The sequence below is a fragment of the Canis lupus genome, chromosome 20, assembly GCF_011100685.1.
Source record: "Canis lupus familiaris isolate Mischka breed German Shepherd chromosome 20, alternate assembly UU_Cfam_GSD_1.0, whole genome shotgun sequence".
Lineage (NCBI taxonomy): Eukaryota > Metazoa > Chordata > Mammalia > Carnivora > Canidae > Canis > Canis lupus.
In genome coordinates, this window is record NC_049241.1 from 4,462,761 (window position 1) to 4,473,717 (window position 10,957).

General features: G+C 51.5%; 2 long non-coding RNA genes across 2 annotated transcripts; both read left to right on the forward strand.

Annotated features, from left to right (window-relative positions):
• Positions 1-1,032: 1,032 nt before the first annotated feature.
• On the forward strand, positions 1,033-3,942 carry LOC119877310. The gene is made up of 2 exons (XR_005374549.1): positions 1,033-1,174; positions 2,862-3,942. It is a non-coding gene; the product is annotated as an uncharacterized LOC119877310 (long non-coding RNA).
• Positions 3,943-4,095: 153 nt separating this feature from the next.
• LOC102152894 lies at positions 4,096-10,063 on the forward strand. The gene is made up of 3 exons (XR_005374550.1): positions 4,096-6,363; positions 6,642-8,324; positions 9,127-10,063. It is a non-coding gene; the product is annotated as an uncharacterized LOC102152894 (long non-coding RNA).
• The last annotated feature ends 894 nt before the right edge of the window (positions 10,064-10,957 follow it).

A 10,957-nucleotide genomic window follows, 5' to 3' on the forward strand; every position in this document is an offset into this window, starting at 1 on the left:
GTTAGAGGAAAGAGTGAATTATCTTTTGAGGCCCTGAAAGCAACACGAGAAAACTGTCATCATATAAAGGTGACCAATGAAATGTTGGGGGGGGGGATTATAAAGGTATGTCAGAAAGTTAATTAATAAAAAAAATTGTGTGTTTTTTCTGGAGTTTGTAATGTTTATGCAGTTGTTAGCTTTCTGATACTTTTTAAAAGACTTTTTTATTTATTCATGAGAGACACAGAGAGAGAGAGAGAGAGAGGCAGAGACCCAGGCAGAGGGAGAAGCAGGCTCCATGCAGGGAGCCCGACGTGGGAGTCGATCCCGGGACCCCGGGCGCCCCTGATGCGTATTTTCTAGGACTCCTTTGTTCATCCTAATCTCCCCTTTTGTACCCCATTTTCTATTGAAACTACAGGCCTCGGACTCCACGTCTAAGCTGCGGCACTGTCCGCAGGCCGGGCTAGGTTCCCGACGCAGCCCGCAACCCGAGGTCATCCAGTCCCGGCGTTTCTCGGCCCCTGGTGGCCCAGGAGGGAGCCCCAAGTCGCCGAGGCAGGGGCGCGGGCGGCGGCCCGGCGGGAGGTGCCCGCGGGGGGCGGGGGCAGGGGCCGGCGAGGCCGGCTGGCCGGAGCCGCACATCCCCGGGGCCGCCGCCCACGCGGGGCCCGGAGCCGCCCGGGAAGCGCGCCCGGGGCTCGGCGCCAGCGGCCCGCCGCGGCCTGCCCGACCCTCCGCGAGCCTCCGGCGCGGGCGGCCGGCGTGGGCGGACACGTGCGGCCCCGCGTGCGCCCCGCCCGCCCCCCCCCGCCGCCGGGGGCGCCCGACCGACCGGCAGGTGGCAGGTGGCGGGGGCGGGGGCGGGGGCGCGAGGAGGCGCGGGGGCGCGGAGCCGTCCTTCCTGAGGCTGCGGCCGGGCGGGCGGGCGCGCTCCGTGTACCGACGGCAGAACCGCCGTGACCACAGGCCAGCCTCGGCCGGGCGGCTCCGGGCCCCGCGCTGCTCCCGCGCTGCGCGCTCGTGACCCCGCCGCAAGCCACCGGCCAGCCCGGCGTTGGGGCCCCAGTTCACGGCGAGGAAGCGGAGGGGAAGACGGGCGCCGTAGGCTGCTGTCCCCGCCCTGGTAACTCAGAGCAGCGGCTTAGCGGCAGGGGCGACGGCCGTCGGAGGGCCTGCCCTGGGCAAGCAGGTGACACAGGGTCGCACTACATCCCTGTAACCTACCCCCCCTCCCCCCCCCGTTTGCAAAGGAAGACCGGGTCTCAGGGAAGCGAAGTTACTTGGCCACGGAGACGCAGCTGGTCAAGTGGCAGAGCTGGCATTGGAACCACGACTGTGGGAACAAACTCAGCGCTGGTCACTGCTGACCATTCCTGAAGGGGCCTCTCACCTGGAATTTGACATCCCCTCGCCTGGTCCTTGCCTCTAAACTGCGTAGGGCACTTAGGGTCTGTGACCACAGGGTGATGCTTCTGAGGCTCCAGCAGAAAAGCGGCTGCTTGCCCCAGGGGCATTCAGCTGTGCCGAGGAAGAACCAGACCGAAAGCAGGGCTCAGACTCGGCCAGGTACCGCGTGCTGTTTTGAGCCTGTTTCCTATCTCTGAACTCAGGTGAAGGAGCCCAGAAAAGCCACTTCTTGTAGATGGCCTTCTCTTGTAGATTTCAGGCTGCCCCCCCCCTGCCAGAAGACACCTGTCTTCCTTTCCCACCAGGTGCCTGGCGGTCTTGCCCTCTCCCCTCCATCTGCCTGCCCTGCCCCGCACAAACTCTGGAGTCCGGAGCACCTCTGAGGGGTGGGCACTGTGCCCACTAGGCCCCAGCCCACTCTGGGAAACGTCGCCTCCTGTGCCATGCAGACCCCTGGCCCCAGGCCCAGCCTAGAGAGCCCCTGAAACCAGTCAGAAACCTGGATCATGAGAATCTGATGAGGCAGATAGGGTAGGGACCACACAAGGTCACACGGCAACCAAGAGGCTGAGGCCATTGTCTTCCCTGGAAGGAACTAGATGTGGGGTTTCTGGCCTCCCCATTCCTGAAGCTGGCTGTGAGGCCTAGCAGTATTGCCCAGCTTCTGGCTGCTGGGACATAAATTAAAGACCAACCCCCAGGTCGGGGACTGGCCCTAGGGCTGACTCCTCTGTACATGGAGATCTTCCTCCTCTCACCATGGCCTTGACCTGTGAGGCTTCTTTCCTTGCCGAGGCTGTAAGACAGTGAGATCTTCTTCCTAGGTGAGAGGAGTGTGTCAAAAACTCTTGAATGTGGAAGAGGAAGTGTGGTGAGTGAGGGAGGCTAGGGCATGCAAGAAAGGCCCTGAACATTATTGGTAGTAGTGGCCAACTGCCGGGCACCCAGCTGGCCAGGCACAGAAAGACCTGGAACTCAGATTCAGGCCTCTGGCCCCTGCTGCAGGGCTCTCCCTGCACCGTCTGGTCCACACAATGAAGATCTCTCTCAGGCCTGGGGGATTTTCTGTGTGATAGACACATGTGCCCTCTGTGGACTATAACAATTGTTGTTGTTGTTGTTGTTTTAAGTAAATGATTTTTTTTTTAGAGCAATTTTAGGTTCAGTTAAATTGAGAGGAACATAGAGATTTCCCATCCTCCCTGGCCCCACCCATGCGCAGCCTCCTTCAACAGATTGGTACCTTTGTTGTAGAGCCTGGACCTACACCGACACATCATTATCACCCAGAGTCCCTAGTTTATTTGAAGGTTCACTCTAGGTGGTGTACATTCTGTGGATTTGGATAAATGTACAAGACGTGTATGTACCATTGTAGTAGCATACAGAGTAGTTTCACTGCCCTAAAAATCCTCTGTGCCCAGCCTTTTCTTTTCTTTTTCTTTTTCTAACTATTTCTGTATTTACAGAATGCAAATGACTTCACTTGGGTTTCTGCCAACTTTACAATCCTGCATGGAGTTCTCTTCTTTATGATGCCCTCCCATTCCTGGGATCACCAATGCTGAGGACACAGGCTGTGTTTCCTTCTGTGCATCTTATGTCTGTGTAAACATAACCACTGTGAGATGATGAGGGCTGAGCACATGAGTGGTCCCAGGAGCCAGTTCCAGAAGCCAGCGTTGACTGCATCACCTCGTGTGTGCCTGACCTCACTGTACAATTTCATCCTTACAGCCGCCCTCACGATCGGTATCTCCAATTCACGGATGAGAACACTGAGGCTCACAGGTCCCAAGGGCAGTAAGTGCCAGAGCTGGGATTTGACTGAGCTTATATCTCTGCACTTTGAAAAGCAGACAGCATCTTGGTCTGTGAGAATTCCTCTCTTGCATCTGGGGGACGGAGATGCTGAGCCAGCATGGAAAGAGCCTGAAGATACAAGTTTGCCTCACGACTGAGCCCCTAAATGTGAAGTGTGAGGCCTCAGCAGCCTAATATGTGGCCCCTTCTTTTCTTTGGCATGGTTTTTAGAAGACTCAGGAGCCTGAGCTGGGGAAGGAAGGGAGGGTGAGCCCAGCTCATGTCCACAGGACACATGTCAGCAGAAAATACACACCTAGTCAGAGGAATGCACTTTCACATTCTACACACACATATGCACATGAACCCTCATGATGTTCAAAGCTGTCTCCTCACCATTATCCCATTTAGGACTCCAATCAGGGCTGCCTCCTATGGTTGCTCATGCCGTGCACTGCACAATTGTAAGAGCCGCCAGTCACATGGACTGTGATGTGAGCAGCACCCCCTGGAGTAGCCTAACACAGTGGCCCTGTTCACAGTAACCTGGGAGGGAGCCAAGGAGACTTGGCCCATTTTGTAGCTAGTAGAAACTGAAGCTCAGAGACAGCCAGTGACTTACCCATGGGTCAAAGAATGAGTCAGTGGTTGGAACAAATTCTATGTCATCCTTTGTCTCCCTCCCCCAGGCATTTCACAAAGAATTCCTCTTTCTTTCTAAAACTTTGATTTACTTTCAAAAACAAATCATTTTGAACTTCTATCTATTTTTGAAGAGGAGCCATACTCATGTGATACAGAATTGTAAGGGTACGAAAGGATATAAAGAGAAAGCTGTTCCCCATCCACCCCGACCCCCAAACAGCCCCTGCTGCTGTCCTGTGCCCCCTTCCTAGAGACAGTCTGTACACCTGTCACACCAGAGGGCGCGTACAGTGCCTGCACACCTTGCTGTTTTCACATTACGTGTCCTGCAGTGTATCAGAACATTTCAGGCTATGGGATTCTTCGTTTTACCCGTGAACAAAATTCCATCAAGTGGAGGCCTTAATTGCTGCCTAAGCAGGACCCACTGGTGTTCATTCACATAGGGCGTTTCCAATCTCTCCTGCAAGCAAAGGATTGCCAGATACTCCCCCTCCTCGAGCACAGAGTATCATTTCGTAAATCTGAAAACACACCTCAAGGATACATTCTTCATTTCTTTAAAATCAAAATGTTTCATTTTTGAAACAAACATAAAACACCATGAAAGGGCATATCAGAAAATATAAGAGGAGATCCATATCGCTCACCCCTACTTCCTAGAAGTGACCAATAATTCATATTATTTCATGTCTTGCACCTGTGGCTTAATATATATGATTGGTTGCAAAACCAGCCACAACACTTCACACCTCTTTGGGTGCACTGTCCCTTGTGACTTTGTAGCTCGTCCCACTAAGAGTCAGAGTCTGTTTCTCCCTACATTAAATCTGAGCTTGGCCCTATTCCTGGCTTTGGCCATTAGAATGTGGAAGTGATGGTGTGCCAGTTCCAGGCCTAGGTCTCAAGAAGCTTTACATGCTTCTGCTAACTCTTTTGGAACCTTGCTGCCCCATGGGAATAAACCATGGCTAGCCTGCTGGAAGATGAGAGATACATGGAACAGGGGAGACTCATCCCAGTTGCCCCAGTCAAAGTTCCAGAGAGCAGCTCCTTGAAATCTAATCTGATGTCCCAACTCCAACCCTTACCCCCTACCCCATGCCAGCTTCCCCAGCAAAATCAGAGCCCTCCATCCAACCAGAGGCAGAGTATAGCGACCTAGGTATCTCTACAGAGGTGGGAGGTGGGGGGTGGGCAAGGCTTGGAGGAAGCCATATGCATGCTCATTTTGTATGCCAGAGAGCAGAGGTCTTTCCAAATGTGTCTTTGGGAGAAAAATTGTAAAATGGTCACCAAAGACTGTCCCTCTTACCTCCTGCCTGTTCTAGTTGGTCTTTCATTCACTCAACACACTTTTGTTGAGCACCCACTACATACCAGGTCTAGGTGTCAGGGATATAGCCATGAGCAACACTGACATTCTCTGCAAGTTACATGCTAAATGGATGAGACAGACGATATGCATTTAAGCTCATGATTATATGTCAGTAAGTAATAAGTGTTCAGAAAGAAATAAAGCAGGGTAAAGAGACAGCAGTGATGGGATAGCCAAGGAATGCCCATCAGGGAAGGGATGTGTGAACAGACACTGGAACAATAACAAGGAGTGAGCCCGGCAGACATTCTAGGCCAAGGGTGTAACAGCGTGTGCAAAGGCCTGGAGGTCCCTTTGTTCCTAAGATCCTGAGCTCAAGGTTGGAGTGAGTGTGCAGAAATGCTGGAGGAACAGCCAGGAGGCAGGTGTGGCTGGAGCAGAGTTAGCATGGGGTGTGGGGAGTGGGGAACAAGGATAGAGGTGTCTCCTGTCACTCCACTCCCTCTTCCAATCCTCAACACCCCCCCTCCCACCATCTGCAAACTGACCTCTCCATCCTTTTTCCTCTTGTCCAAGGCTGATCCCTCCCCCCAAGCTCTGGATCCCATTTAGCCCTTTATGCCTCCTCAGATGCCTCCTGCCTCCCTCCAGCCTGAGATTCTTAGCACACATCATTCCCTCTCCCTCCAAGTCCTCCCCACCCCTTTTCGCCTAGCTGTGCATCTTTTCAGGTCCAGGCAGGCCTCACATTTCCTGAAGGCTTCTCTGGTGCCCCAGGCTGGGTTGGAGGCCCTGTGGGCTCCCTCACTTGCCTGAGCTTCCACCCTGTGGATCTGACTCACTGGCAAGGTCATGAGCTCCCAGGGCCTAGCAAATGTCTGATTCCCCTTTGCATCCCCAGGCCTGAGCTCTGGGTTTGGCCAGGTATGCAGATGTCATTCCTATGGCTTCAGGCTAAGACATCTGGCTCCCCAGATGTGTCTTCTGCACCATCTCCCCTGCTTGTCCCTGTAGCCTGGGACAGTTGAGTCTCCGCCACCAAGACCTATTTGCTGCTCACTAAGCCGATCTGGTGTTTCCTGTCCACCCCCACCATAATAAGCCACTCCCATTCCTGTCTCCTTAGCCCAAATCTCCTCCATCAAAACCAGCTGGAGCCTGTTTTGATTGGAGCAGCACAAAGCACACGAGAAACAGCTAGACAGGTACGTTGTATGATGTCTGCCTGGCCCTCAGCTTCCTCACCCATTGGCTGGGGATGCAGTGGTACCCAAAGCATAGGGCAGGGGTGGGGAGTGGATGGTGTGTGCTTACCCTGTCTCTTCCCCTTGGCCCTGGAATCCCTGAGGTGCTAGAGTTATCTCTGTAACCCCCCTCAGTGTCCAGAATATAACAGCTTCTCAGCAAATATATACGAAATATATAAAGATGCCATACTTTATGGTTTCCATTGCACAAACATTATTGTGTTCTGTCCTCGCAGCAATTCTTACCAGCATCCCGTCATTTCATATGAGCACACTGTGGCTCCTGAGCCAGGAAGACGGAGTCAGGAGGGCCTTGGCCATCAGCTTTGGCAAGACTCCTACCAGACATTCAGAGAGGTTGTGGGATCCGCCCAAGGCCAGCCCTTGAATCCTGATCCTTAGATTCCAGATCCTAAGCTCAAAACCCTTGCACATTCTTAAGTCCTCCCTATGACACTCTGAAGTGAGCAATGATATCACGCCCATTTTATAGCCCAGAAAACTGAGGCCCAGCTTGTGAATGACAGAGGCAGAACTTGACCCCAAGTCTGGGGACTATCTCTGTGTTCCTCACACATCTCCATACGTAAGCCGATTGATAATAAGGAGAGATGTTTTCTTTCCCTCTCTTTTGGCCTTTTTCCTATTTTTGAGGATTTAGGGTAGCAGCTGTCCTGGAAAAAACAGGACATGCAGTGCCCAGCCAGGCACCGGCTGGCTGGAGGTGGGAGGCAGGAGCTGTGAATTAATTGGTCAGCCCCTTTGAGTTGGGAGCAAGCCTCTGAGTGCATCTCCATTGTTTTGCGGCTTAGAGACCTGGGGAGGTGGAGTGCCTCACCTCCCAGCGGCCACACGTTGACCTTGGAGCTGGGGTGTAACTTCAGGCACTGTTGACGAATGGAAAGTAGCTGGAGTCCTGGGGCGGGGATACTGCCCTGTTTGTGTTTTGTCATCTGTCTTTGGTGTCCCAGGCTTTAGGGCTGGGTTAGGACTGTAAAAGCAGGGATGGTCTTAACGTTTGGTTATTTCTTGGCATGAAGAGGTAGGATGTGGGCATCCTGCAGCATTTAGCTGACATCCATATCCAATGGTAAAATCATGTCTCCTGCCTGGGACTGCTACACGGACATGCAATTAGTACCTGGCAACACACACACGCACACACACAAGGGTCTGCGGAGCCCCAAAGCTGAGGAAATCCTGCAGGTTTTGAAGCATTTAGTCAACACCTACTGTATACCAGGCACGCACTGACCACAACACTGGCTAGGGGTGCTGCGGATGACCTTGGTGCACCCTTAGCCTCCTGAAGCCTTGGTTGCCTCAGCTGGAAGGAGGAGATAATGATAATACTGGCCTCATGATCCTGTAGACAATGAGGGGGATAAACACCACAGCCTCGAGAGGGTCCATCCCAGCTGCCAAAGTGCTGGTCAGGAACTGAAGCACAAACGGCTCTGTGAAAATTAAATAATTTGGCTCCTCCAAATCTTAGGAGATTTTTTTTTTATCAATTTCATGTCATGGACTGGATGGAATTGGAACTAAAATCCACATGACTTTTGAATGAAATACACATGGGAAAGAGAGAAGAAGAAAACTCATGCTGACTACTCATAATAGCCAAGATAGGGAAACAGCCTAGGTGTCCAGCATCGATAAATGAATGGATAAAGAAGATGTGGTGTTCACGTACAACGGAATAGTATTCAGCCATGAGGAAGAAGGCAAGCCTGCCATTTGCTGTGGCTTGGATGAAACTTGAGAGCATGATGCTAAGCGAGGTAACTCAGAGAAAAACAAATACTATATGGTCTCACCTGTAGGCGGAATCTGAAAAAGTCAAACTCAGAGAAACGGAGTAGAGTCGTGGTCGCCAGGCATCAGGAGTGTGGAAAATGGGGAGCTCTTGGTCAAAGGTACAAACTTCCAGTCCTAAGATGAATAAGTTCTGGGGATCTAATGTACAGCATGCTGTTAATGCTGTTATAGCTAATGATACTGTATTGCATGCTTAAATATTCTCATCCCTGAGCACCTTAAACTTACACAATGTGTAATTGTGTGTCACGTGCCAATTTTATCTTAACCTGGAGGATAAAAGTGAAGGGAAAAAAGGGACGCATGCTGAAATATGTAGTAAACCATCAAGGAAATGATAAGCCAAGATCGAAAGAGTAAACAAAATATTTCCTCCTAGGGACACCTGGGTGGATCAGCCGTTGAGCGCCTGCCTTTGGCTCAGATCTTGATCCTGGGATCCAGGATCGAGTCCCGCTTTGAACTCCCTGCATGAAGCCTCCTTCTCCCTCTGCCAGTGTCTCTGCCTCTCTCTCTCTCTCTTTCTCTGTGTGTGTGTGTGTGTCTCATGAGTAAATATTTAGTTTTTTTAAAATTTTTATTTATTTATGATAGTCACAGAGAGAGAGAGAGAGCGAGAGAGAGAGAAGAGAGAGGCAGAGACACAGGCAGAGGGAGAAGCAGGCTCCATGCACCGGGAGCGCAATGTGGGATTCGATCCCGGGTCTCCAGGATCGCGCCCTGGGCCAAAGGCAGGCGCTAAACCACTGCGCCACCCAGGGATCCCTGTCTCATGAATAAATAAAATCTTAAAAAAATATATTTCCTCCTCGCTGGGACTTGCCCTTTGACTTTCTTAAAGGTATCTTTTGATGTTGTTAATTTCAATCAAGTACAACATCTGTATTTCTTCTTTCCCAGGTAGGGCGCCTTGTCTTCTGTTGAAATCCTTGCCTCCCGAAGGCCATAAAGACTGCCTTGAATGCTCTACACTGCAGTCTATCATCCACCTTGGATCATGTCTATGCATGGAACATCAAGTCAAGGTTTGCGATTTTCCATATGATGTCCAGTCATTCCAGCATGATGTGTTGAAAGTCATTCCTTTCCCCCACTGAACTGCTGTGGTGCTTTGGAATATGGAACACTGCATAGCAACAAACACAAGAAGCTGCTGCCTCCTATGACAGCATGGGTAAAGTCTGTAGATTTTACGGTAAACGAGAGAAGCCAGACACAAAGGAATGTGCAGCACGATTCCATTTATAGGATGTTCCAAAGAGGCCTCTGCAGTGACAGGGTGATAGTGGATGCCTTGGGGTGGGGTGTCACCTGGGAGGGGGCACAAGGGATCCTTCTGGGGTGTGGAAGTGTTCTTTATCTCCACCTTGGGTGGTGCTCCACAGGTGTCTGCAAATGAAAACAAAAATCGATGAGCTGTACCATTAGGAACATTCTTTTAAATTAGTGTGCAAACAGCCACTGTTTGTATGCTATATGCTGATTAAAAAAAAAAGTTCTTAGAGCACCCAGGAGGAAAAGATGCATTCAGGCAGCGGGTGTTCACTGTGGAAGCTGTGAAGAGACTTTTCAGAGCTGGAGAAATAAAAAGAGAAGCAGCCCCTGGAAGCTGGCCTGACTTCTAGCTGTTTATGTCCCCCCATGGGACATAAACAGGCTCACAAAACACCAACCTCACCCGAGGTCCCTCTGGGACAGTGAGAGGGTGAGACACAGCAAGGCCACTTCACAATTGTTTCTCAGCATGGACAAAACGAGGTCCCCATGCTACCCACAAAACCCCAAGCTCCCTCTCTCATTGAGCCTCTTATTAAGCTAAAATAAATATGTCTCTACCAATTATCACCTATCAGCATTATCATCGTTTTGGTCTCCCACTCTGTAGATGACACTGATTGAGGATCCTCGGTCGCACAATTGCTTCTGCTTTCTGGCAGCATCCAATCTGGTGAGCCCCTCCTACCTGTGTTCCTTCCCTAAATCACCCAGCTGAAGCCCAAATCCTATAATGAGTTCTTTTCAGCACTCTCTACAGAGAACTCAGAATCCCCATGAGCAGCAAGGCCACACTATTTAACTACTGGTGGCTCCAGGTGATCTGGCTGCAGGGCATCTATTGGACATTTGCCCAAAGTCCTGCAGAATAATCAGGTGTTTGCCATGCAGAGAAGGGAAAAGTGATCCAAGTAAAAGGCATAGATGAGCTAACACTTTTGCAGGAGGTGGAGGGACCCTGTTTGTGGATAGTGCTGGGGTGGGGGACATACAGTGGAGGTGGGTTGGGGCCAGAGCATGGGTGTTGAATGCTAAGCTATAGAATGATGCTGAGACCAGGGTGAAGGGCACAAGACCTGACCCTGGAAGAGTGAGCACCTCCTTCAGCTTTGCACCCGAGGCACCTCACTCCCCTCACACTAATTCCAACCCTACTGGAGTTTCTGGAATTGCCTCTAATTCAGAGCCAGCCCCAGCCTTGACTCAGTCTAGGGGGGACACCAGTCCCCATCAGTCTGGGGACACCCTAGACTCAGGCCAAGACTCAGGCCATGGGGACACCAGTGGGCAGAGCTGTCCCCAGTGCCATCTGTATGGCCAACCCTTTCTCCTGCTAACTATAGTAACTGTTTCTAGGCTTCAACTTGTGCCACACTCAGCTACCCCAGCTCCTGGCATGAGACTCAGTGTGGATTCATGGGCAAGGGGCCACCGACCTCCCACCCCTGATTGCCAA